This window comes from Misgurnus anguillicaudatus, chromosome 19 (assembly GCF_027580225.2).
Source record: "Misgurnus anguillicaudatus chromosome 19, ASM2758022v2, whole genome shotgun sequence".
NCBI classification, from domain to species: Eukaryota; Metazoa; Chordata; class Actinopteri; order Cypriniformes; family Cobitidae; genus Misgurnus; species Misgurnus anguillicaudatus.
In genome coordinates, this window is record NC_073355.2 from 11,087,034 (window position 1) to 11,113,443 (window position 26,410).

Here is a 26,410-nt window from a genome sequence, read left to right on the forward strand (position 1 = left end):
AACATACGTAAAGCAAGCCAAGCTTATATAAAAATATGTAATTATGCTCACCGTTGTCTGAACTGCAATTCGCTGGGTGCATTTCTTCAAATTCTTCAATCACTTTTTTTTCTGGGTCCTCGGATTTCATTTCACTTTCACCAATCTCTCTAACTCCAGTAAAGTTATCCTCCGGGTCTTTACACATGACAGGACATCACTCACAGCGGGTTCATGACTGGATAGCAGCAGGCTCTGTACGTTATCTGACCTGACGTAGTTTTGGATTTTTTCTCCCAAACTCCATTTTTGAAATAGCGCTTTCTGTGGTCAAAATACTGCGTATGACACAGTTCAGTGTTGCAATGTTCACAGAAGCGCCCATAGATATGTATATAAAGGCTAGATGGCTCAAGGCGGAGTCCCTATGGCATCACCTGGCGGCCATCTTACGACAGGGCGCTCGCTCACTCGTAGCATTGAGTTTAATGGTGCAGGTACTTTTAAATGACCATAACTTGCTCAATTTTCTACCGATTTTCAAACGGTTTGGGTTTTTACAAACGTTATTAACGTGGCTATAATTATGGATGCTTTAAGATGTTTCATGAATTTATTTTTTATTTTTAGTATAGGTAAGCAGTGTCATAGGTACATCTTTGACGTTTATAACAAACCAAACCGTTTGAAAATCGGTAAAAAATTAAGCAAGTTATGGTCATTTAAAAGTACCTTCATCATTAAAACTCAATGCTACGAGTGAGCGAGCGCCCTGTCGTAAGATGGCCGCCAAAATGCGGACGTTGCACTCAATTGGCCAGCAGTGCGGACGAGCCATCTAGCCTTTATATACATATCTATGGAAGCGCCAATGTCGTTTCTTCAGTCTTGGGACTTCCATCTTTCAACTGACAGCACACTGTGTTGATATCACACAGAGCTCCCGGCACATCGCGTTTGTTGTTTATATCATACGCATGCGCGCACGTCTCACAAGATTTTCCTTATATCAATAACCTCGCGTGTGATTGGAGGAGCCCGACAGGCTTCTCGCCTTCATCCAATCGCGTGCGAGGTCATGGCCACGGCTCACACAGCAGTACAAGAGGACCATTAAGCGATGTTTGGTTGGGTGTTTGTAACTCTCCAAGAAGAGAAGACGGGTGCACAATCCCAAGATTGCGGTAAGAATGATTTTATGTAAAAGCATATTTTTAAGTAGCCCAAGCTGTGTGTTTTATTGCTTAGAGGTGTTTTTGTCTTGTAATTTTTAGGAGGCTGCACGGCGTCTCTGAGGCCCACTGCAGGCGCTATGAACCAGAGCAAAGGTAACGTTACGATTTAAAGAATATGCTTTTATTCTTGTATAAGGAAATAGGTACGTTAATAGATCCGATCTTAAACCCGCACATTTTGTTTTCACAGACTAACGTCGCCTCATAACGAAGCCGTGACCTCCTATTTGGTTGGGGCTATTTTAGCAAGTCCACATTTAACTGCTGAGAATGACGACATTGTTTGTAAGTATAACTTCTAATGTTTTTCCTCATTTCTTGTTTAATTGTACCGTGACTCTGTTTATTAATACCAGTCTCATTTAATTGTTTTCCAGCTGCCTGTAAGACGTATTATGAGTCGGTTCGCCGGAGCTTCAGATACAAACAACCTGAACTCGCATCGCGGGCGGAAAATGCGAAAAGTTTAGCTCGGAGTCGATCCAGAAAAAAAAGGGTAAGATGTATTATATTAGATCAGTTTTTTGTCAATGTGAGTATTTTTCTGGTCACTTATTGTCTTTATTGATTATATTACAGTTGCTGGAAGCGAGACGAAGTGTGCTGGCTGAGGGTGAGATGGACATTTGAAAGTGCGCCACCATAGATCTCATGTCTGATGAAGACGGCATTGTTGACGGGGTGTCTGGATGGATTGTGCGGCCACCGCCCTCTCGCAGCCTGGAACTCTCCGAACTCTGTGCCACGCTGCAATTCAGATTAGAGGCGATACCAAAGTACAGGGGACCTCACCATATATGCCTGCAAAAGCGACTTTTTTTACAACGTTTTTGAGTTTTTTTCTTTTTCTTTTTTCAACACTTGATAACTTTGAAAAAGATTTTTAGGGATCTTTCCCGAATGTCTTGGGCACTTTTTGACGTGTTTGGAGGACAACATAAGAGACATTATGCTGCTTTGTACATAGTTGTGTGTTTCTAATTAAAGCTCTTTCTTTGAATAAACAGCTGTGTGTTTATAAATAAACCTCTTTGTTTTCTCTTATATTTCTTGATGGTGTGAATAATGAAGTACATAGCACAATGACATTATTATATAAAAAATTTATATCACATAAATTATATATTTATTATTATTATTATTGGGGTTTACATTTATAATGAGCCAGGGTGCCCAATAACCCCCCTCTTTAGAGTAACGGCCCGAATTGAATTTACTCACTCGGTATTGGCTGAAGCTACTTCTTTTAAACAAGAAAAATCCCTTGTGATTGGTTTGAAGTGATCTGCCAACCATTCACGGGAGATTTTACTTGTTTAAAAGTAGTGGCTTCAGCCAATACTGAGTGAGTGCATTCAAGTGGGCAGTTACTCTAGTTTCGCTGCTATTCACATGCTAATTAGACTAGAGACGCTCTACCTGGCCGGCAGAGGTTTCGCTGCTATTCATATGCTAATTAGAGGCATCGTACCCCCGCGGGGCTCTCCACCTGCGTCATGGTTCGTTTACGACAATTTGTGACACAGACGAACGCGACGCTCGCTGCCTGTAAATTGAGGAAAGCTGCCGAAAATTAGGGAAATTTTCGGGAGCCTACAGGCGCTTACGGGGACGAAAATCCCACTTTTCATGCAGTGACAATAACAGTGTTTTTCACACTTGCCGTTTGAGGCGGGGCATTCATAACACGAACGTCCGCCATGATGGCATTATTGCAACTTAAGGGGCTGATCACACCAAAAGCGTTTATGCCAATTGCCAGTTTTGAATGATATTCTATGGGCAGGGAGTGTTTGCGCGCTGTTTATGCGCGCCGAGCGCCTTGTGGTTTTTGCCGCCAGCCACAGCACGCACTTTTGAAGGAGCGCTGAGAGCGGAGAAGCGCCCGACGTCATTCGCGTCTTTCCATTGTCCAATCGAAAGAGGGAAGAGGTGGGCCTTAAGTTGTGGTGAGGGAAGTTTACAGTTGCTTTGAAGAACCAGACTCCACTCGCTCACTCTCTCCTGCGTGTTTGTGCACCTCTCACCCTCAACCAAGGTCAGAGCAAGCGCCCTCTTTTTAGCAATATAAAAGGCCGTGTCGCACTGCTCTTTTTTAAAAAAGGCAGTGCGACATGCCTTGCGTTTCCAAGCGTTTAAAGCACGTTTGTTGTGATTAGCCCCTAAATCAGGCTCAGCAGACTGATGCCAGGGGTGTTTGTACAAAAAATCTCATGTGAGACAGAGGTAGTGATAAACACGATGTGCAAACATTGATTTTGTGGCGGACTGAGAAATGAATTAATGTATGGGAACGTATTGTCACGGTTTATAAATGCATTGTTTCCTTCTCGTCTAGCAGTGGTGTAGTGCAGGGTATACGCAGGTATATGGAGTATATCCACTTCTTTATTTGATGGCATGGGGTATACCCACTTCTACTTTAAAATCATGGGGGTGTAAAGTGAGTGTACACCCACTTCTCCATGTACCACTTCACCACTGTCGTCTAGTGTTTGTGTTGTGACATGTGCGTGTGTGTTTGTGGGCGTGTGTGTCAGCCACAGCTGATTCCACTCATCATCCACCAGCTGAAGTTAATCATATATCCCTTTATAAGCTCACTCATTTCTCATCTCCATTGTCAGATCGTTGTTGGCGTCTACCATGTGTGTTGAGGTCGTGTTTCCCGTTCGGTGTTTTGGATTCCTGTTTCATGATCTGGTTCTATGTCCTGTGGATTATTCACCGACTGGCTGTCATCATCTCACCTTCACTCTGCCCATCGAAGCCACTGCACCACCGGCCATTTTCTGACTGTCAGTTTCATTTACTCATTTATCAATAAACTATCATTACTTGCATTTGCTTCCGCTTGTGTTTTCGTGACACGTATACGCACAACCGGCGCAACGTCATAGAATGTCTCTGAACAGGTTCACGCCCACTTTTGGGGGAAATCGCACTAGAAGTTCCATTGGCTTCCATTCAAAATAGCGGAACAAAGCAACCTTCGTACACAGCCGGCAGGCGTAAATAACTTATGAAATCACTCAGATTAAACATGTTGAGTATTTATCTGTCCACCCTGCCTGCCATTAGAGCATGAAAGATACATCAACACATTTGATTTGGTCAATGTAGAGGCATGTCTCTTTCATTCTCACGGCATCAAATTTGTGTAACAACGCTCCCTATTGGCCAGAGGTGTCTTACCCGGACATTTACTCGTACCTCATCGAGTCAACAGGGAAGCAAGTGAATGATTTTACTTCGTATTTGAAAGTTACTTCGTATTTATTTATTATGTCTTTATATTTAGAGTAATGAGTGCACTTTTCCGTCCAGCCATACAACTAACTGGCTTAGCGATATTTCCAGCAATCACTGGATGGCGTTGTTACACAAAGTTTGATGCTGTGAGAATGAAAGGGACATGTTTTTATATTGACCAAATTAAATGTGTTAATGTATCTTTCACGCTCTATGGCAGGCAGGATGGACAGATAAATACTCAACATGTTTAATCTGAGTGATTTCATAAGTTATTTACGCCTGCTGGCTGTGTAAAAACGTTGCTTTGTTCCGCCACAATGGAAGCGCTGCTTTTTTATCCCCCGAAAAGGGGCGGTGACGAAATTTACAGTCAAGTTCCCGGATGTGCCGGTAGTCCGTATAGCATTCCAACAACACTCTCAGTTGTATGATGTCACAGCAGTAGGCAGCGCAAATATAACGTCACGCCTTTAATCCCTCCCACTCTGAAGTGTTACTAAACTCGATGGAAAAGCTAACCAAGTCAAAGTGAACTGAACTGACCCGACCTGACCCATGGAGTACTATGCAATAGAAAAACACCATTAAGGTGCAAAACCCCTTTAAACATAAAACGGTTAAAATTACATCCTGTTATATATAATATATACCTACAATATAAAAACTTACAATTTACATTGCCATAACATTTACCCTCTGAAGAATCACTCAGCTTCTTCCAACTCTGGCAAATCTTTTAGAGAGTGATAGAGGTAATATGATAGAGATTAGCTAGTGAATGCACTTCAGTTTATACATTTGTACATTCCTTAATTACTTGCCATTTGCCTTTCATTATGTACCGTGACTAGATCATCCATTCGCTGACCTTTAATAAAAATACAAGTATAAACTAAGTAATAATTAACAACACTTGTCACATATATCAACTGGCAAAAATTCACTCTTACCATATGTGAGAGAACTCAGGAAATCACTCTAATGGGCCTACAAAAATAATTTTTTTTAGTGAAAAACACTCCCATTAGGCAAGCATTGAGCCAAACATTGGTTGTAATTTTGGTGAGGTATTGACTCCAGCCATGTCAAGCTATAAATGCTTAGCCTGCTTGCAGTGTCTGCTTAAAAACAAACAAAACCCTCTTGCTAAAATATCTAAAACGATAAAGGATAACTCTAGCATAAGTAGATAAATATAAGGAATTTCAAAATACATTGGATATGAACCTTTATAATATATGACTAAAGCACACCACCTGTTGGCAGAAAGTTGCTTTTTCTATACAAGTTAGTAGATGTAACAGTTATATTAACAATGTCTGTGAAAATGTCTGTACACATTATTTTTCTAAAATTATATTGATTTAAAAGAACACAAAAGAATCCACCAACAGCTTTATTTTTAACTGCTAATATTACAGAAACGCAATCAATAAACCCTTTCACCTATTACCAACATGATTATATGATCATAACATAACTAATTTTGGTAACACTTTATTTTACAGTATATTTACACTGTAACAGTGATGCCGTAAAATAAAGTGTGACCCTAATTTTTATAATATATGTAGTTATTTGCAATACATGCCCACATGAAAATATACTGTAGTAAAATATAATATAGTATTCACTATAGTAAACTATGGTAAAAGAGTTTTTGAATCTTATTATATTAAAGAATACAGTATTTGCTATAGTCTATCAACCAACATTCACTATTATTAATACAGAAATACAGTAGGATACATATAATATTACTAAGGGCCTACCATTTTAAATCACACTGAGCTAATACGTTACATTTTATAAGAACACCTTATACATACATGCATAAATACGTATACAAATATCCTAGACATCTGAAACTAACCCCCATATGTTTATTCAAATTTCTATATATATATATATATCTATATATCTATCTATATATCTCTATCTATCTATATCTCTATCTATATATATCTCTATCTCTATATATCTCTATCTCTATATATCTCTATCTCTATATATCTATATCTATCTATCTCTCTATATCTCTATCTCTCTCTCTCTCTCTCTCTCTCTCTCTCTATATATATATATATATATATATATATAACTATCTATATATATATATATATAACTATCTATATATATCTCTATATCTCTCTCTCTATCTCTCTCTCTATCTATCTATCTATCGATCTATCTCTCTCTATCGATCTATCTATCGATCTATCTCTCTCTATCGATCTATCTATCGATCTATCTATCTATCTATCTATCTATCTATCTATCTATCTATCTATCTATCTATCTATCTATCTATCTATCTATCTATCTATCTATCTATCTATCTATCTATCTATCTATCTATCTATCTCTCTCTCTATCTATCTCTCTATCTATCTCTCTCTATATATATATATATATCTATATATATATATGTATTTTATTTTATTTTTAACAAAAACAACTTTTCATTTGCTATAATATGACAACAGATGGTCCAGGTTAAAAAAAACACACAGTTCAATCTAGTAAAAACCAAGGAAAATGTTTAGAGTGTAATTAATGTGGGGGACACTAAAAGGTTAAAAAGCCCTGCATGTATAAGAGGTTATTCAAACAGAAACCATTTCTTGCCAAGAACAGACAGAAACACAAAAACAGTGATGATGTAAAGAAGAATAAAGGCCACATTTATGATTCTTGCCGCTCTGTTCCAGTATATTGATGCCTTCTTTTGAGTGTTGACAGTACATGTCGGCTCTTCAATTCTACTGGTAACTGTCTCTACGTCTGTAAAAAGAATGACAAACAATGGCTTTGGATAAAAGCTTGATTTATCTGGTTTTATAAACGTTTCAGCAGTAACAACATAAACAAATGGCTTTCGTGGAACAAACGTAACTTGATTGGCCAGCTATACAGTGCATTGTAATTGGCTGAATACCTTAATTACGTAAACCGAAATATGACGCTCCTTACCCTGTATTGAAAGATGAGCTCCTGAAACAATAGTGAAAAAAATCTGCTAATGGAATAAGACATTTTTTTTAACTTAATACAAGAAAAATTCAGCAAAAAAATGTCTTATTCCATTAGCAGATTTTTTTGCTTGTTTTAAGCACAAATTTGCTTAAATTTGAAATGTTTTGTCTAAAAACTAGAGAGAGTTTTCTTAGGTAATTTGCTCATGAAGACAATTCACCTTGATTTAATAATTTTTAGATATTTTAACTGAAAACAAGACAAAAATACTAAGAAAGTAATTTTTTGCAGTGTAGTCTGTTCTCTGTAAATGTCACTAAATCCTAAAACTATATCTTTGCATTGTCCACTCCATTACATGATAAGCTTGTAACAGAGAGTAAAAGAGTTAACCAGCATCCCCCTGTATATATATATATATATACACAGTATATACAGTCTAGAACTATTAACTTCCTCAACCAGGGTACAAAATGTCAGGAATGGTGGTGGATGAACCCAAGTGCAGACAGCTCTCAACTCAAAAGACTTTTATTTTATAACAAAAACACCCTCGAGGGGGTAAACAAGGCAAGAATAAAATAATAACAAACAGGGCAAAACGAGACAGACTCCTGACCATGACACACGTACATACAATGATACCACAAAGACAAGAGACACAATGGCATTTAAATAGGGGAACTAATTAGGGGACAATAACCAACAGGTGAGGAAACTAATCATACATAATTAGGAAACAGGAGGGTAAGGTTACGACTAAGGACAGGAGAGCATGCGGTACACAAAACATACACAGACCACATGACTCTCCACACAAAACAAGACAACAGTGAGGGCTGCCATGACCCTGTCACATGAAACACATAAAAGACATACAGGGCTGACAGGACCATGACAGTACTCCCCCCTTAACGGACGCCTCCAGGCGTCCCCAGGCAACATCTAAACATAACAAACACGACAAAACAAAGACGAAGTCCAGAATGGCCGACAGTACTGGAGAAAAGGACCCCCACGACGAAAAGCGGGACGGACGGTCACCGCACATGAAAAGGGTCCAGTAACCAGCACCGCTCGGCCCACCGATCTCGAACAGGTCACAGGACACGCCGTACAGGAACGCTCGCGGGGCTCACTGACCAGTGAGAATCTCGGAGCTTGCTGGCCGATCCTCTGTCGCGGGGCTCGCTAAACAGAGCTCCATCGCGGCGACAGTCCGACGTACAAACACTCCCACGGGATCCGCCGATCAGGAACTTCCCGCGAATCTCACCATCCCGGCACTTATCCGCGGGGCTTACCGACCAGCACACTCCCGTGGGGCTTGTCGATCCGGATCTGTCCCGCGGAGCTCCCCGAACAGGAACACTCCCACGAAGCTCGTCGACCAGTAGCCCTACCGAAGACGCCACCGATCAGGAACACACCCGCGGGGCTCACTGCACGGCCACAGGAACACAACTCCACGGACAACAGCAGGATGGGGCAGGACTGGACAGACATCAGGACGAGGCAGGACTGGACGGACAGGAACACTAGACGGAGACAAACTAAACATGGTAACAAACCAAAACAGAGCTGTCTGCTGGGTTCAAGAATGGTGGTATCATTCTGTCAGGAATGGTGGTGGATGAACCCAAGTGCAGACAGCTCTCAACTCAAAAGACTTTTATTTTATAACAAAAACACCCTCGAGGGGGTAAACAAGGCAAGAAATTAAATAATAACAAACAGGGCAAACCGAGACAGACTCCTGACCATGACACACGTACTGTACATACAATGATACCACAAAGACAAGAGACACAATGGCATTTAAATAGGGGAACTAATTAGGGGACAATAACCAACAGGTGAGGAAACTAATCATACATAATTAGGAAACAGGAGGGTAAGGTTACGACTAAGGACAGGAGAGCATGCGGTACACAAAACATACACAGACCACATGACTCTCCACACAAAACAAGACAACAGTGGGGGCTGCCATGACCCTGTCACATGAAACACATAAAAGACATACAGGGCTGACAGGACCATGACACAGGAGGGATTGTGTGGTAATCACTAGATTAAGACTGGGACATTGTGCACTGAATTTTGGGCTGGCAAGAGTAGACAAACATCCTGATGGTAGATGTGAGTGTGGAGAATTAGAAACTGTGAAACCAGAGATGGGGACTCGAGTTTGAGACTCGGACTCGAGTGCGACTTAAGTCGCACACACAGTGACTTCAGACTCGACTTGAGACTCGACCCTCAAAGACTTCAGACTCGACTCGGACTCGAGCTGCGCGACTCGTGAACAATGTTTATTTTTAGGAAACGTCTGATGAGCTCGCTGTCATAGCTCCCTCCGTAACCTACAACCTGCCCACGACGTAACACGTGACGTATCTGCTCCGCACGCGCGGCCGCGAACATACATGTCGACTGCACCTGCAGGCAGCCGCTGCTGTGGCATTCATCTGAAGCTTTGGGTAGTGCTGTGACGGATCCGCGGTTCGCCTCGCATGCGATTTGCAGATTAATATGCAATTTAAATAGGGTAAGTTTATCATTGTTTCTAAGGCTTGCAATTGTTTAAATGGTTAAACAATTTAACCGCAAAAAGGTGCTCAAGTGAGCAGATTTCTGTACGCACATGCGGTTAAGTGTGTCCGGTCCAGCTCCAGTCAGGTCCAGAGTTGCGCTACTTTGTGTCATACTGTAGTGTAGTCCATTACAGTTTTTCTCAGTCGCTTTGGTACAATTCTCAGATCAGAATTGAAATTCTCAAAACTGCTTGTTCGATTCTCACATCATTGTGTCACTTGTGCACATCAAAAAAGCAGTTTCTCATTTCTTTGAACAAGTTGCAAATGCTTTGGTACATCCATGCAAATGATTATGTACAATTCTCTGCTTTTTCCTACATTATCAGTTGCTTATGTCATGTTGATCAAAATGTATCATAATGGGTCTCTGTTGAATAGTCTCACTCCACACAACATTTAGGCATTGGTTCATAGTATAAGTCTTTACTTGCAAAATGGTTGAACAAGTTCTCATAATACAGGGTTTGGTCAAACATATTTCCATACATTTCCATTAGACGTTTTTATCTAAATCTGTCCTGAATTGGTAAAATGCTCCCAGGCGAATCTTGACTTTCTCTAACAGACAGAAACGTCCCCCAGCAAGCAAAAACCAAGACGTTGAAATGATGGCTAACTATAGACCCAATAGTAACCCACTCCTACCCTACAGTTTTTCTCAGTCGCTTTGGTACATTTCTCGAATCATACTCACAATTTGCAAAACAGTAAGTGCATTTCTCAAAACAATTTGTACAAATAGCAAAACATCATGGATAACCTGCAAAAGCCACTCTTTTACTCAAAATACTTAGTTCATCTCTCAAAATTAAATATCTGTGTCAATGAACATGTCAGTGCCATCAGAATAACAAGTCATTGTGTCATTGTGTACGGATAAGACAGTCAAATTGTTTAGTCATGTTGTCATTATAACAGTTTACTCTGAAGTGATGTTCTGATGTAAACTATGGCTAAAGTTTTGAAGACAAATATTGTAAATTGTAAGTTACACTTAGTATAAGTTATGTGTGAGTTTGATTGCAAGAGACGACAAAATTTACATTTACGCTTTTACTGTTTGTACTGTAATTCGTTGAAAGACCATGTCATTGCCATAAAGAAAGATAAAGACAGCACTGCAAGCACTGCATAGCATAAAGAGAAAAAAAAGTAGAAATGTGAACATGATAGATGTCTAAAAGATGTCTAACCATAGCCCAAGAATAGATGATGCATATACTTTTAGAACATGTAAAAGAAATGAAAGCAAACACCTTGAACACACTTTGCTTACATGTTGGAATATCATACATCTTCAAGTTATTTTGGCAAAAATGGCATGTAACCAAATTCAAGGTTATTTAGTGTAGAAGTGGGTTACTCATAGCCGGACTATATTGGGTCTATAGTTAGCAGTCATTTCAACGTCTCGGTTTTTGCTTGCTGGGGATGTTTCTGTCTGTTAGAGAAAGTCAAGATTCACCTGGGAGCAATTGACCAATTCAGGACATATTTAGAAAAAAATGTCTAATGGAAATGTATAGAAATATGTTTGGCCAAACCCTGTATTTTGACAACATGTTCAACCATTTTGCATGTAAAGACTTATACTATGAACTAATGCCAAAATGTTGTGTGGAGTGAGACTATTCAACAGAGACCCATTATAATTAATTTTGATCAACATGACATAAGCAACTGATAATGTAGGAAAAAGTAGAGAATTGTACATAATCATTTGCATGGATGTACCAAAGCATTTGCAACTTGTTCAAAGAAATGAGAAACTGCTTTTTTGATGTGCACAAGTGACACGATGATGTGAGAATTGAACAAGTAGTTTTGAGAATTTCAATTCTGATCTGAGAAATGTACCAAAGCAACTGAGAAAAACTGTAAATAACCTTGAATTTGGTTACATGCCATTTTTGCCAAAATAACTTGAAGATATTCCAGCATGTAAGCAAAGTCAACAAGTGTTCAAGGTGTTTGCTTTCATTTCTTTTACATGTTCTAAAACTATACACATCGTCTATTCTTGGGTCATGGTTAGAAGTCTATTAGACTTTTACTGGCAGCCAAAATTTTGTCTTGTTTTAGCCAAACATGCTTGCTTGGTCAGGAGGTATAGGAAGACTTCAGTGCAATTCCTACAGCACTGCATGTACAGTTTTCCCTAAAGATATTGTCCCATGTTCACATTTCTACTTTTATGTTATGCAGGGCTGTCTTTTCCTTTCTGTATCACTATGACATGGTCTGTCAACCAATTACAGTACAAACAGTAAAAGCGTAAATGTAAATTTTGTCCAGTCTCTTGCAATCAAACTCCCACATAACTTAGACTAAGGTGTAACTTACAATTTACAATACTTGTCTTCAAAACTTTAGCGATAGTTTACATCAGAACATCCCTCCAGAGTAAACTGTTATAATGACAACATGACTAAAACAATTTGATTGTCTTATCCGTACACAATGACACAAGGACTTTTCATTCTGATGGCACTGACATGTTCATTGACACAGATATTTAATTTTGAGCGATGAACTAAGGATTTTGAGTAAGAGAGTGGCTTTTGCAGGTTATCCATGGTGTTTTGCTATTTGTACGAATTGTTTTGAGAAATGCACTTACTGTTTTGCAAATTGTGAGTATGATTCGAGAAATGTACCAAAGCGACTGAGAAAAACTGTAACATACATTTGCTGAATAGAGCAATGAAAAACAACGTAACGTTTTTATGTGAAGCGACTGCTGCATCTTCTTTGAGAAGCGCTGTTTGGAATTCGCCCTCTGCCTGTGTTTGAGCACGCGTTTCAGTACCCTCAGTAGTGTACAGAGAGAAGTGTTTCAAAAGTTAAGCCAACATAAAATCTTTCTTTTCTGGACAAGGCACATACATACACGCAAAATGATCTCACAGTATTCTTTTTCTAATAAAACATTTTTGTTTATGTCTTAAGAAACCAGTCAGAAACCAGTCTGGGCTTATTTGTTCTTATTAAAGAGACAGTAACCTCAATTAACCTACTTAAGTCTGTGTCATTTATGTTAATCAAACAACCCAAGACAAACAGAAAATCACTTCTATTGCTCAATAATAATAATAATAATAATAATATTTAATTTGTACAATAAAGACAGTGTTATTATCCATTTAATTTAATTTCTGTACATAATGCTAATTTTAGACCTTACTTAATGTGCAACCATGTTCTTTTTTATAAATGTTTATAATTTCTTTATTTGTTATTAGAGTTTTATTTGTTACAACGAGACTTGAGACTTGACTTGGACTCGAGCTCAAAGACTTCAGACTTGACTTGGACTCAAGCTCAAAGACTTCAGACTTGACTTGGACTCAAGCTCAGAGACTTGTAAACATCTCTGCGTGAAACATGTAGTAATGGAATGTGAAAATCTTCATGATGCAAGAACTCGCATGTTTTCTGAGCTGATGGATTCAGGAATATCATCTTTATCTTTAAAAACGATTCTTGGAAATATGGATTATGTAACAGCAAAGGCTTTAATAAATTTTTTACTCCACACCGGTCTTTACTCAAGGATATAAACTGTGAGGCAAAGTTCTTCAGATGAACTGTGGAGGGCAGTAATACACCATAGCAGTGTCTAAACTGCCGCAAATCATACAAGAAGAAGAAGAAGAAGGACCATAACACAAAGAGCCAAACGACCATGGTCCTGTCCCAAATGGCACACTCCGGACTTGTGGTCCTCCTCAGAGTCCACACTTTGATGACATCACGTAGTCCAGACTTTAGGGACCCTTAATGCGAGTCCACGTGGGTGCAACGGAGTCGTATTTTGGGACAGACTCGAGCGTCACACCGGAAATAGGTAGAGAAGTTGCCCGTCAGTGTGAGCTCCTCCCTTCCGTCGTCTGATTGGTCTGATTGCTCTTTCGCAAGGACTTCTGGGTTGGTAAAGTGCGCGAAGCCTGCTGCAGTGCGGGCTTCGCTGAAGACCGCATCAAGGGGGCAAAGGAGGCGCTGATGAGCACACTTCAAAGGGTAAAAATGACAGATGGGACACCCTACGGACTCGTGGACTAAGCGAGCACGCGCAATTTAAGGCCACGAGACCGAAAGTCCACATGAAGTGCGCCATTTGGGACAGGGCCCATGAGGTAAGCTGCTCAATCTTAAATAGGGTTCACCTGGACAGATCGCCCCCTACTGCTCAGGTAACTAATAACATAGCTTATGTACATAGCTAAATAAGTAACAGGGAAACTGTTACAAGCTAATGCCCTAGAGCTTTCTCTAAGCTTAAATATAAGCATTGAAACAATGTACTTAAAATTGGAAGGTAAATTAAGCTCAGACATGCTTAGTAGGTTCTGTGCTACATTCAGAAGCAGACTGGGACTAAAAAGTGGCCCTGGACTCACCCAGAGTGGCCCACCACACCCTGCTCACAACATAGCATACTGGCTCATTGATGAACAGGCTATTTTTAACACAATTCAGAAACAAAAAATGCTGTTCAAACTTCTAAAGAAATTAAATTTATTATGAAATTGTGCATTTGAACTATTTGCCAATGACAACTTATAATCATAACATAAAACAATTTAACTGTTTATCATAAAACAGCTTCTGTTAAAAAAAAGGCTTGTTCAACTTCATGCAGCGATGCAAGAACTGACAAGCAGATGATATTGAAATACCACATGAGTGACTCGCATACGGAGTCTGCTTTCGAATCGCTCTCGCAATACTCTGATGTCATCTATCTGTCGGTTCTTGAGGCCCGGCATGAATTTGAACACACAGTAGAAACTGCCGCCTTCATTGATTTGATTGGTTGAAATCCTGCATGGCTCTGTAATGTGATTGGTTGACATTCGTGCTCGGCCTCTGTGAACAGAAACTACTGCCTTCTTTTAATTGATTGGTCAATATTTTGACACTGACAGCTGATATAGTTTTAAAGTTGTAAAGTGCTACTGATAAGTAAAATAAAGTTGTAAGAAGTTGCCATTCACGTTTAAATTTTGGTTAGACACTTACCACAATGAGCAGTTGCAGCAGCTGTGGTTTCCTCTGGTTCTTCTGATTTGATTTCTTCTCCGTTAGTAATCAGAAAATTCACAAAGATGGTCTCCAGAATGCTTATGCCAATAAGGCTGAAAATCCCGGAACAGAAAATTCCTGAAAAACAGCAAAGCATGAGGAACTGTTGCATTACTAATGTTTTAAACTCTGTAGCATTCTTAAATATATCTGTCACTTGTGGGCCACAACTTGTTAGTTTCCTGCTCAGTATATGCCTGGGATCTGGCTCACACACCAATGCACCAGAATAAAGACTTTTTGACTCATTTACAGAGTAAAATTCCCAAACCCGGTGTTAAATGAGCTCATGCACTTTGTTAATAATTTTTCCTTTTGCCATTGTGTTGAGCAGAGGTTGCGTTTGACTTTTTCATCTTGAATTGCATCTTGCAGTTTTTAAAACTTGCAGCGGATTTTCCGCAGAAGTTAACCTAAGACGCTTTATGTGACGTCATCACTTCGCGTCATGCTCTATCCGCTTCAAAGTAAGAGTGTGCCTCTTTAAGGTAAAAGCATGTAATGTGAGTAAATGATCTAATTTAGATCAATGAAATGATTGATAAGTCAAATAGACTGTAAGAGAGATGACTTGTGCTTACAGTTAAAGCTGCAGTCGGCAAGATTTTTTGATCATATTCACTGAAACCGACACTATGCTCTGACTATGAGTTTATTTCTTCTGCTGAACACAAAAAAAGAAAAGAGTTAAGAATGTCGGTAACCAAAATCAGTTGATGGACCCCATTGACTTCCATTGTAGAAACAAAATAACATGGAAGTCAATGGGGTTCATCAACTTTCTGGTTACTAAAATTATTCAAAATATTTGATTTTTTGTTCAGCAGAAGAAAAACTCATACAGGTTTGGAATAACTTTAGGATGAGTAAATTATGACAATTTATTTAAAGTAAACTATTCTGGAACAGAACTGTGTTGTCTAATCCATTGAAAACACAAAATAAATAATACCATCTATATTAGAGCATGTGGCATTGCACAAGATTTTGGAAATCATGCTTAATATTTTCTAAACCAGTATTTATTTTCAGTTGAATTTTCTGATTGGCCCCCCTGACTGGTTCTTAGTCCCCTCTGTGCCCCCCATTTATAAAATCCTGAAATCGCCCCTGTGCACACACACACACACACACACACACACACACACACACACACACACACACACACACACACACACACACACACACAAACACACACAAACACACACACACCCACACACAAAAACTCACACATGTAGATACACACAAACACTCACACACACACACACACACACGCACACACACACACACACACACACACACAGGTATGACTGCCACAGAGAGCATTTTTATAGAATTTGGCAAATGAAATCAGCCACAAATGCAGAAAAAAGATTTAAGGGGTGTGACCTAATGCACGCACATGTACACTCACAAACACAGACACACACATATGCTCTCTCTCTCTGCCTCTCACACACACTCTCTCACACACACATGCTCTCTCGCTCTCTCTCTCTCTTACACACACACACACACGCACATGCGCACGCACGCACACAGACACACACACACACTTACACTCAGTCAAATTTCTGTGGCATTTTGTAAAAATAGACATTTCAAAATGCATCAAAAACTTAAAAAAATTACTATTTGAAATAGTTATTTTTAATGTCCTTTCTAATGTTTATATAAACATAAATTCAGAAAATGTATCACTAAAGTAGTGATTTGAGCAGTTGTCCATATCCAGTAAAATGAATGGGTCTCTATGGGCATCTGCTGGTCTAAATTATTTAATTCCTAAACTGTAATTCTTTTATGTTTTTTTTCTAAAAACAGATGGCTGAATTCAACACCTAACACCTATATCAATATCTAAAAACAATTTAAATCAAATTTAGATAATAATTTATGTGAATTTTTTTATATTTTTCATTCAAGCTAATGGTGTAGTTGAGGAATTTAGTGGTAAACAGGTACAAAAGTATTTCAAATCTCTCAAAACACAGCTTTATTGTATAGATGAGAAGTAAACAAAAAAATTATATATTATTTGTATTATTGAAAATTTATATTTTTAGTCTGGTAGGAAGGGGGGGTTCACCTGCACCCGAAAGGTATATTTTTTTAACCTAGTTTTTTGTAATCCTTAAGGTGTCTAGAAAAGGAATTTTGATGTTCCCCATGCAAATTATTGTCCCATGTGTGATTTTTTGTATCATCTTTTGTGACCGTGCTTGATATTCGGCTGTGAAAAATGTAAACTTTAAATCTACATAGAATCTGAACAATACATCCTACAGACACAATCCACCCCATTTTCTCTTAATCCTTGCATAAGGAACTGATAGATATGAGGATTGTCATGATTAGACGATGTATGGTGCATCAAAACTCAAATAAACACAAATAATTAAAAAAAATCTGTGACCTTGGATCAGTGGAACCTCTCCCCTATGGACCCTATTGATATATGTTTTCTAACTTTTGTATTTTTACAGTCCTTAGGATGTCCAAGAAGCAAATGTTGATGATCCCTACTTAAAACATTGTCACATGTTGGTCCAACTGAACATCTTCCATAATAAGGAGTTACTATTCAAACCGTTATTTTGGTATTATATTTATAGAAACAAAAGAGAAAACCACTCATATAGTCAAATATGTGTATATATAGGGTATAACAAATCCCCATTAGAATAAACTGAAATAGAAAAAAGTGATTCTAATCAAAGGTCAAAAGGTCAAGGGCAATGAAGTCTATTCATCATACAGCAGGGCTGTTTCTCAATATGCGTTCTTCAGTGATCTTGCGTTCTCGTGTCCTCGCTCTACGTCATCATTAACAGTCGAAGTTCATTCCAATTCTCAAGAACGCAAGTACAGAGGACGCATGAAAATACCCGGATGTGTTCTTGATATCGAGGATGCATCGAGTGCAGACTTGCGTGCTGAAATCGCTTTATGCCCCAGAAGTCATTGAGGCAAAACAATGGCGGAGGTCAGGTGACCAACAGGAAGATTGCACACATCTCAATTCTCATAAGTGTGTTCTGTGTTCTCGCGACCTTCTAAGTTCGTTCTTCCAAGGTCGCCTGGCAAGTTCAATCTCCACAAGGACGCAAGTCCGTTCTTTGCGTTCTTGGAATTGAGAAACAGCCCAGGTCTTCATAATCGATCTCTTGCTCCTCGTCGTCTTCACCATCTCCATCCATCTCCTCGACTGTTTCCTCCAGCAAGCCAGTGAGTGAAGTGGGGAGGATAGGTCCACAAGACCACACTGGTTCCAGAGTACCCTCTTCAGTCTTTTCCCAGCCTTGGCCAGGATCATGGGGCTTGGGACACCAGAATATTGGTGTGGCTGCTCTCTTGTAGATGGCCAGACGGTGGTTGACACAGTTGATGTGTGGGACCAGGTTGTCTCTGCAGGGCGGGAGCCCGGACAGATCCACCTTGGATCTGGTGGTAAGCGTCTCATCCTCTCCAATCATTCTTTTCAGCATGATTTTGAATGTGAAATGAACTGCTTTGCCAAGCTGAAAGTTGGTTAGGAGAACTGTGTGAAGAGTTTTGCAAAAGTGACCTATGTATTGAGAAATGTGTCCTAGCATCTGTAAAAAACTGTTATTGCCATTACATGCTACAGAATATCTGCCTTGAAAAAACTAACTTGAAGGCTGCATGGTACTTGGATTACTCTTCAGCTTTTTCAGAGATCCAACCTTCCCTTTGCCTCTAAAGGTACTTGTAAAGCTTTCCCTGTGAAGATGTAGAGGCCGAGTATTGTGCAGTAGTCTGCCCCCTTACATTCTGCCAGTTCGCTGACATTTAGGATCTGCCTGTGCTTTCCGATCCCAATGTCGACGTAGATGGTCAGCGGGACGGATTGGGCGTGGTGAAAGGAGGATGAAGAAAATGTCTGTGTCTGCAGTCCTCACCACAGCCACCTTGTGCCCAGTTGAGCGGCATACAGCAAGTACAGAACAACCCGGTTGTCAGTCTCTTCCTGGGTTGAATCCAACTGAGGTATCTCCAGAGGTGTATAGAGTAGCTGAAAGCCATACTTGAGTAAAAGTACAAATTCCTTACTGTAAAAATTACTCCACTACAAGTTACAAGTCACCAATTTAAATACGACTTGAGTAAAAGTATTAAAGTAACCCAATTTAAAAGTACTCAAGTATTTTTACTCGTACTGAATGTTGGCTCAAAGATGCACTAGTCCTCATCACAAAGAGACGTTGTAGGTCAGTGAAAAACAAGAAAGTTTATTTATGAGGTTTTATTTCCTAATATAGAAAAGAAATCAAACACCTCAAAATTTTGACCTGGCAGAACAAACACAGATTAAACATTGTCATAGTCTTTTGACTAAAATTTAATTAAGTTTTAGTCATATTTTTGTCATCTGAATTGATTTAGTTTAAGTCTAATTTCATTCAACTAAATGCCATGAGATTTTAGTCTAGAAATCTACATTAATTTTAATTTAAACCCATTTAATTTTAGTCTAGTGTCATTGTGTCATTGTGTTACCAAATATTCTTATATAGGCCTATCCTAAAAAAGATATAATTTTAATATTTAAAAAATTCCAGTAAACTAAAATTACACTAACTGTTGTGGAAATGAAGGACTCAAATGCAGGAACTAGCAGAAAAATGTTCTCAATTTAATGAAGCTGACCACAGGCAAAATAACGGCATCAACACAAACACAGATGAACAGAAAAACTTCCAGATGGCTGGCAAAGGGTTAACTCAAAGTCCTCCGTGGCAACGTGAAACAAAAGTGGCAGCAAGGCTTCTCAGGGCTGCCGGTACAGGTGAAGGCGAGACCAGAGGCAAACGTACACCCCTCACAGGTACTTCTTTAGCACCACACTCGCCAGAGTTCTGTAATAGCACACGATAAAGGATGCAGGGTAATTCCAATGAAGCAACAGACAGCACAGATGACGATAAACTTTAGATAGGACAGGACACGACACGACACGACACGACACGACAGGACAGGACTGAAAACAATATTTAGCGTAACAGCTCAGCTTGTAATACAAGTTCACACTGAATTAACAATCTGACAATGAGACAAAGGCAGAGCACGATAGATAAAGCCAAAGTTAATGAGAGAAGATGAGAGACAGGTGGAGAGAGTGGAAACAGCTGCGGCTGTAGGTAATGAGAGCGGCTAATGAGTGAGTGAATGTGTGTGTGTAAAAGAATGAAGAGAAAGAGAGAGAAAGAAACTAGGTCATAACACTAACAGAAATATGATAATGCATATTAAAAACGTGAAGTTGTTCATTTGAAAGATTAATTGTAAATACATGTAGTACGTAACACCACTATCTCACATTAAGTGCACTACATTTCTTTCGTCATGCATCCCTCTTTACAGTAAATACATAACAGCATACTTGATTAAATGTGAGGACAGTGAAATTGTACACTTATTATCAATCTTCTAATGTACTTAAGTTACTCGGACAATCAGTACAGGACCTCGCTGGTTTACTTTGGCTTATATAGTAAGTTATATCAAGTTATGTAACTTACCAGCTCAGGTTAGCTGATAAAATAGCATCAGAGTATATAAACATTTGTGCTTGCCTTTGATTTGCGGGATGACCCGATCCTGCGATTGCGCTTCAGTTTTGTTTTGATTGTAGCATCACATGTTTAACAAAGGGTCCCTTGACTGAAGCAAATGTGATATGCATCCATATGTTTGCTCTTTATCTCTTCTCTCAGACCAGACGCGAACTTTTCTCTACAGTTTATGACATACGCAGCACGCAGATGTCCCGCTACGGTGGCTCAACGCAAGCCATTCAGCGTTTGACATCCAAGTACCGCGAGACCAGACTTCTCCATATGCATTTGATTCGGTCTCGCAGTACTTTGATTTCATATGATTGCTCTGGGCAGCGCCAAATGAAGTCCCTCAGTTGTGTGTGTGCGTGTAACCTCGCGACCACAGATTCTATCCATCATCACCCTCTGACACTTTCGTCTTGTTTTTATTTGACGAATAAACAATGTAGCGAGTAACGTTAAGTGTCATTTCAAATGTAGTGGAGTAAAGAGTACAAATACCCAATCAAAAATGTAATTGAGTAGAGAGTAAAAGTTGCCTATATTTTTGATACTCAGTACAAGTACAAAGTAGCCCAAAAAATACTTAAGTACAGTAACGAAGTACATTTACTCGAGTACTTTACACCTCTGGGTATCTCACATAGTCCTTCTCACATGGCCATCAGTGTGGTCCTTCGGATGAGACGTTAAACCAAGGTCCTGACTCTCTGTGGTCATTAAAAATCCCAGGATGTCTTCCGAAAAAGAGTAGGGGTGTGCCCCGGCATCCTGGCCAAACTTGCCCGTTGGCCTACTAATCATCCCCCCATACTAATTGGCTATATCACTCTTGTCTCCTCTCCAATAATAAGCTGGTGTGTGGTGGGCTTTCTGGTGCAATATGGCTGCCGTCACATCATCCAGGTGGATGCTGCACATTGGTGGTGGTTGAGGAGAATCCCCCTTTCATATGTAAATCGCAGTGCTGCCGGAAAGCGCTATATAATTGTAACTAATTATTATTATTATTATTATTTGACACCATCATCTCTCTTGGATTTCTTTGTAGCAGGATTAAACTGTTCAGACTCACTATCATTTTCTTCCTTGTGTTTCTTTGACTTGGGCATGATTAGCAATGATCACCAACTAGCCAATTAGCTATTATAGTATAACAGTATTGACTTTATTTTTCCTTAATGTCTTCAAGGCAGCTTCAAACTTGGTATATTTTTCAGACTCACCATCGATATCACTCTTCTCTTTTTTGAGGATGATTAGCATGCATCAATTGCAAAAAACGAGAAGCTGGGAAGATGGGCCAGCACTGATACAGTGTGGCACTGGATTACTCCAAACAGCTTTTTTTGTATTTTGGGCTTGCTAAGTCTGGACTTTCTGAAGGCCTTCAGAGTTATTAACTTTCGACCACACTTATTGCTCTAAGTTTCAAATTGATTCCAGTCTAAATAAAAAACTTGGCACAATATTTTAATGTGGAATATGTTTATCAGACACCTGAAGCATTACAAATATATACCAGTTTGAAAAAGACATTATGTAAATGTTCTTTTTTGCTTTTTTTGGAAATCCAGGGAGGCAACCAATATAGCCAGAAAATACATACACGTGACAATATTTCAGGTGTGGATCATCAATGTTTGTTTATTAGACATCTTACAGACTGTAAAAATACAAAAGTTAGGAGACATATATCAATAGGGTCCATAGGGGAGGAGTTCCAGTGATCCAATGTCACAATTTTATTTACATTTTTTTGTGTTTATTTGAGTTTTTATGCATTATACATCATCTAATCATGACAATCCTCATATCTATCAATTCCTCGTGCAAAGACGAAGAGGAAATGGGGTGGATTGTGTCTGTAGAATGTATTGTACAGATTCTATGTTGATTTAAAGTTTTCCTTTTTCACAGCCGAAAATCAAGCACGGACACAAAAGATGATACAAAAAATCACACATGGGACAATAATTTGCATGGGGAACATCAAAATTCCTTTTCTAGACACCTTAAGAATTACAAAAAACTAGTTTAAAAAAATATACCTTTCGGGTGCAGGTGAACCCCCCCTTCCTACCCTACTATTTTCTCTTACAATTATGCTTTCAATTTTGGGGTCATATAGACCCCAAGGGCCAGTAGTGTAAACAGAAAACGAGGAGCGTTTGAGGGTTAAATGTATTATTTAAATATTTATTTATTTTATGTTGACCATCATGTTGACTTACCAATCAATGGGATTTTACTGGCTGTAGATGGCAGCTTGTCATTTAGTATCAGCAGTAACACAGAAATGGAGAGCAGTAAAGTCACTTTAAAGCCCAGCTTTTCTGCAGCAGATGCCTTTATGAAGAATGAGGCCACGTCCAGCACAAGGAAACCAAATACTGGAAAAATTAAGTTGATGATATACAGCAGAGGTCTCCTTTTGATGGTGATCTGCAATATAAAAACATAAACAGTAAGAACATTCCTGTTACGACTGAATCCTAGGTTCCCTGAGAATCTGCTTTCCTTCTTATTTCATCTACTAATTCAGGGTTGATTTGTTAATTCTCTTTAATTTACCCCAGCAGTTGACCTGGTATGCCTAAAGGATACTCATGATATGCAGGCATGCACTAGCCTGACCTGCCACCATGTACGCTTTACCCACTTTACTAGATGTAGGGCAGCATGGTGAAGAGGGTAATGTCGGGGACTTTAGGGATGATGCCAGCGTAGGGGACATTTAGTGGCAAGATTTCGTTCAACTTGCTGCATCGTTCCCTAACCAGTTTCTTTAAAACCTATTATGGTGGAAAAGCTAAATGTAGTGCTTGTAGTACCTGCAGAATATGTTTGTTCCATGATTTTGTCACTTCAGCATGCAAATCAGGGGAATAAAGGAAGTCCTTGACGCTGAGGTTTCTTTAAAAAACTTGTTTTTCTTTGAGGTTTCTCAACCGGCCATTCAATACTTATCCCTGGAGAACCCAAGAACCCTTTAATTAGCAGCAATTAACATTGGCCAAATTTGACCCGTGGGTTCGCCAGGGTTAATCTCTCTCCTGCATGATTCACAACCTCTAAGAACTCCTCCTAATCCGGGGAGAGAAATGGCATTTCCCCTGACCCCCACGCATCAATACTCATGACACCTAGCTCCTCGGAGCTAGAATATTGCATTAGGCTCCCGCTCTGGGAGAGAGAAGCCGTCTCGAGTCCCTCAGCTAATTTCATCTGCAAACCCCATAATCGGAGATGTAACACTGCCTCAGCAGCTAGCTCATCAAACAATGCTGCCAGTTAGCGGAGTGTCTTCAGAGGGAGAACTTCACATTGCTTGTAGACAGCCCCCTCAATGGCTGTCTGGGCATGCTCTACTGCCAATAAAGTTACGGAAAACCAATTCTGAAAACCATAGATCATTTATTATCTATGGTAAAAAGTTAAGCCTACAGTTCAGTCTGGCCATCTTTTAAGCTATTTCTCATTATTCACTCACCTAAAGGATTATGAGGAACACCATACTAATACTGTGTTTGACCCCCTTTCGTCTTCATAACTGCCTTAATTCTACGTGGCATTGATTCAACAAGGTGCTGAAAGCATTATTTAGAAATGTTGGCCCATATTGATAGGATAGCATCTTGCAGTTGATGGAGATTTGTGGGATGCACATCCAGGGCACGAAGCTCCCGTTCCACCACATCCCAAAGATGCTCTATTGGGTTGAGATCTGGTGACTGTGGGGGCCGTTTTAGTACAGTGAACTCATTGTCATGTTCAAGAAACCAATTTGAAATGATTCAAGCTTTGTGACATGGTGCATTATCCTGCTGGAAGTAGCCATCAGAGGATGGGTACATGGTGGTCATAAAGGGATGGACATGGTCAGAAACAATGCTCAGGTAGTCCGTGGCATTTAAACGATGCCCAATTGGCACCGTAAACCTGCCCTCATTGCCGATCTAATGGCGGATTCATCCGATGTATGCTTTTCTGACCTATCCACACCAGATCGGGAAGCTGTGGAGGAGCTGCTGCCCGGCCTTGGCAGATCCAATTTGCGGTACAGCGTGCCTCATATCACCCTGGCTCCAGACGTTCGCAGGCGACCAAGGCGTACTGCAAGCGAGCACCCTTCGCAATGCAGCTTCACGGAGACGCCATCGCCCAGCATGAAATCGGTAAGACTCCGCTTGTTATTGTAACCTGCACTACCTGCCACATGTACAGTTTAGCTTCTTCCATCAGCATAGAGGGGTTTACATGTGCTAAGTGTATTAAAGTAGTAAGGCTGACGGAGAAGGTTGCAGAACTAGAAGCGCGCATCCGAATGCTAGTTGAGGACAGTAAGGCCGCTAATGCTAATGTTAATGTTTCAAACACTGTTTCGGGTGTGCCTACTGTAACGCGTAATACACATAGCTCGGCATAGTCATATCCGATGCCCATCGAAGACCCCCCTAGTAATTTCGAACAGATTCGACATTCTAAGCAATACACCGGCTGAAACGTCTGTTAAAAGTGCCTTGGTTATTGAGTTATATACTCAAGAATGTGAACATTGAGGCACCAGCCACCATAGTTGACTGTATACCGGGAGCCAGATCGTCAGACATTAGATCCAAACTTAAAGTGCTGGCCAATGCTAAGCGTAAGTTTTCTAAAATTGTTATTCATGCCGGCACAAATGACACCAGACTCCGCCAGTCGGAGATCACCAAAGATACTATTAAAGAGGTGTGTGTAATTGCAAAAACAATGTCGGATAATGTTATATGCTCTGGTCCCCTCCCTGCCTACCGGGGTGATGAAACTTATAGCAGATTAGTGTCTCTTCATGACTGGATGTCAAAATGGTGCCCTCAGCATAACGTAGGGTTTATTAACAATTGGAAGCATTTCAGGGGGAGACCTGACCTGCTAAAGAGAGATGGCCTTCATCCGTCATCGGAAGGAAATGCTATATTCTCTAGAAATCTGACCAATACTCTTACTTCTAATACAGTCTGACTACCCAAGGCCCAGGTCAGGAAACAGATAGATCGGCTTACCCGTCCGTCTGTTAGCTGCCTTGACATGTCAAGATCACATATATCCCAGCACTTAGAGTCTATCTTACCAGAGTATCAACACATTTAGTTAATAGTATTCCAATCTCATATTAATAATATTACTAGGTCAGCATATTTCCATTTATGTAACATTTCTCGTCTACGCCCATCTCTCTCCCCAAACAGTGCCGAAATTCTGGTTCACAATACTCTGGTCACTTCCCGTTTAGATTATTGCAATTCTCTTCTCTATGGTTTACCTGACAAATCCATTCATAAATTACAACTAGTTCAAAACTGTTTTTATAATCAATAGTACTAATATGTTATTTTTATTGACTGTTTTTTACATATTGTTTGTTGGAATGTGTGTTTTATTGTTGATTTTGTAAGGTGACCTTGAGTGTTGAGAAAGGGGCCCATAAATAAAATGCATCATTATTATTATTATTATTTCAACTATGTTCGTTCCTCGAACAAACAAATACAGAGCAGCGTTTACCTCGTCTCGTACAAATCTTATTAACATAAAATTAGAAAACAATACACTTACAGATGAACCTCGAATGTTAAAATTCGGCCTTCTTAACATTAGATCGCTTACAAATAAAGAACCTATTGTCAATTAAATAATTACTGACCAAAACTTA

At 39.6% G+C, this 26,410-nt stretch overlaps 2 long non-coding RNA genes across 2 annotated transcripts; one reads left to right on the top strand and one right to left on the bottom strand.

Moving 5' to 3' along the window:
• The first annotated feature begins 1,358 nt into the window (after positions 1–1,358).
• Positions 1,359–2,360, top strand: LOC129435400 (uncharacterized). The gene is made up of 3 exons (XR_012358957.1): positions 1,359–1,499; positions 1,592–1,710; positions 1,794–2,360. It is a non-coding gene; the product is annotated as an uncharacterized lncRNA (long non-coding RNA).
• A 4,616-nt stretch (positions 2,361–6,976) lies between these two features.
• Positions 6,977–23,496, bottom strand: LOC129424456 (uncharacterized). The gene is made up of 3 exons (XR_012358958.1): positions 22,947–23,496; positions 15,068–15,208; positions 6,977–7,253 (listed from the first exon to the last, which is right to left on the bottom strand). It is a non-coding gene; the product is annotated as an uncharacterized lncRNA (long non-coding RNA).
• Positions 23,497–26,410: the final 2,914 nt, after the last annotated feature.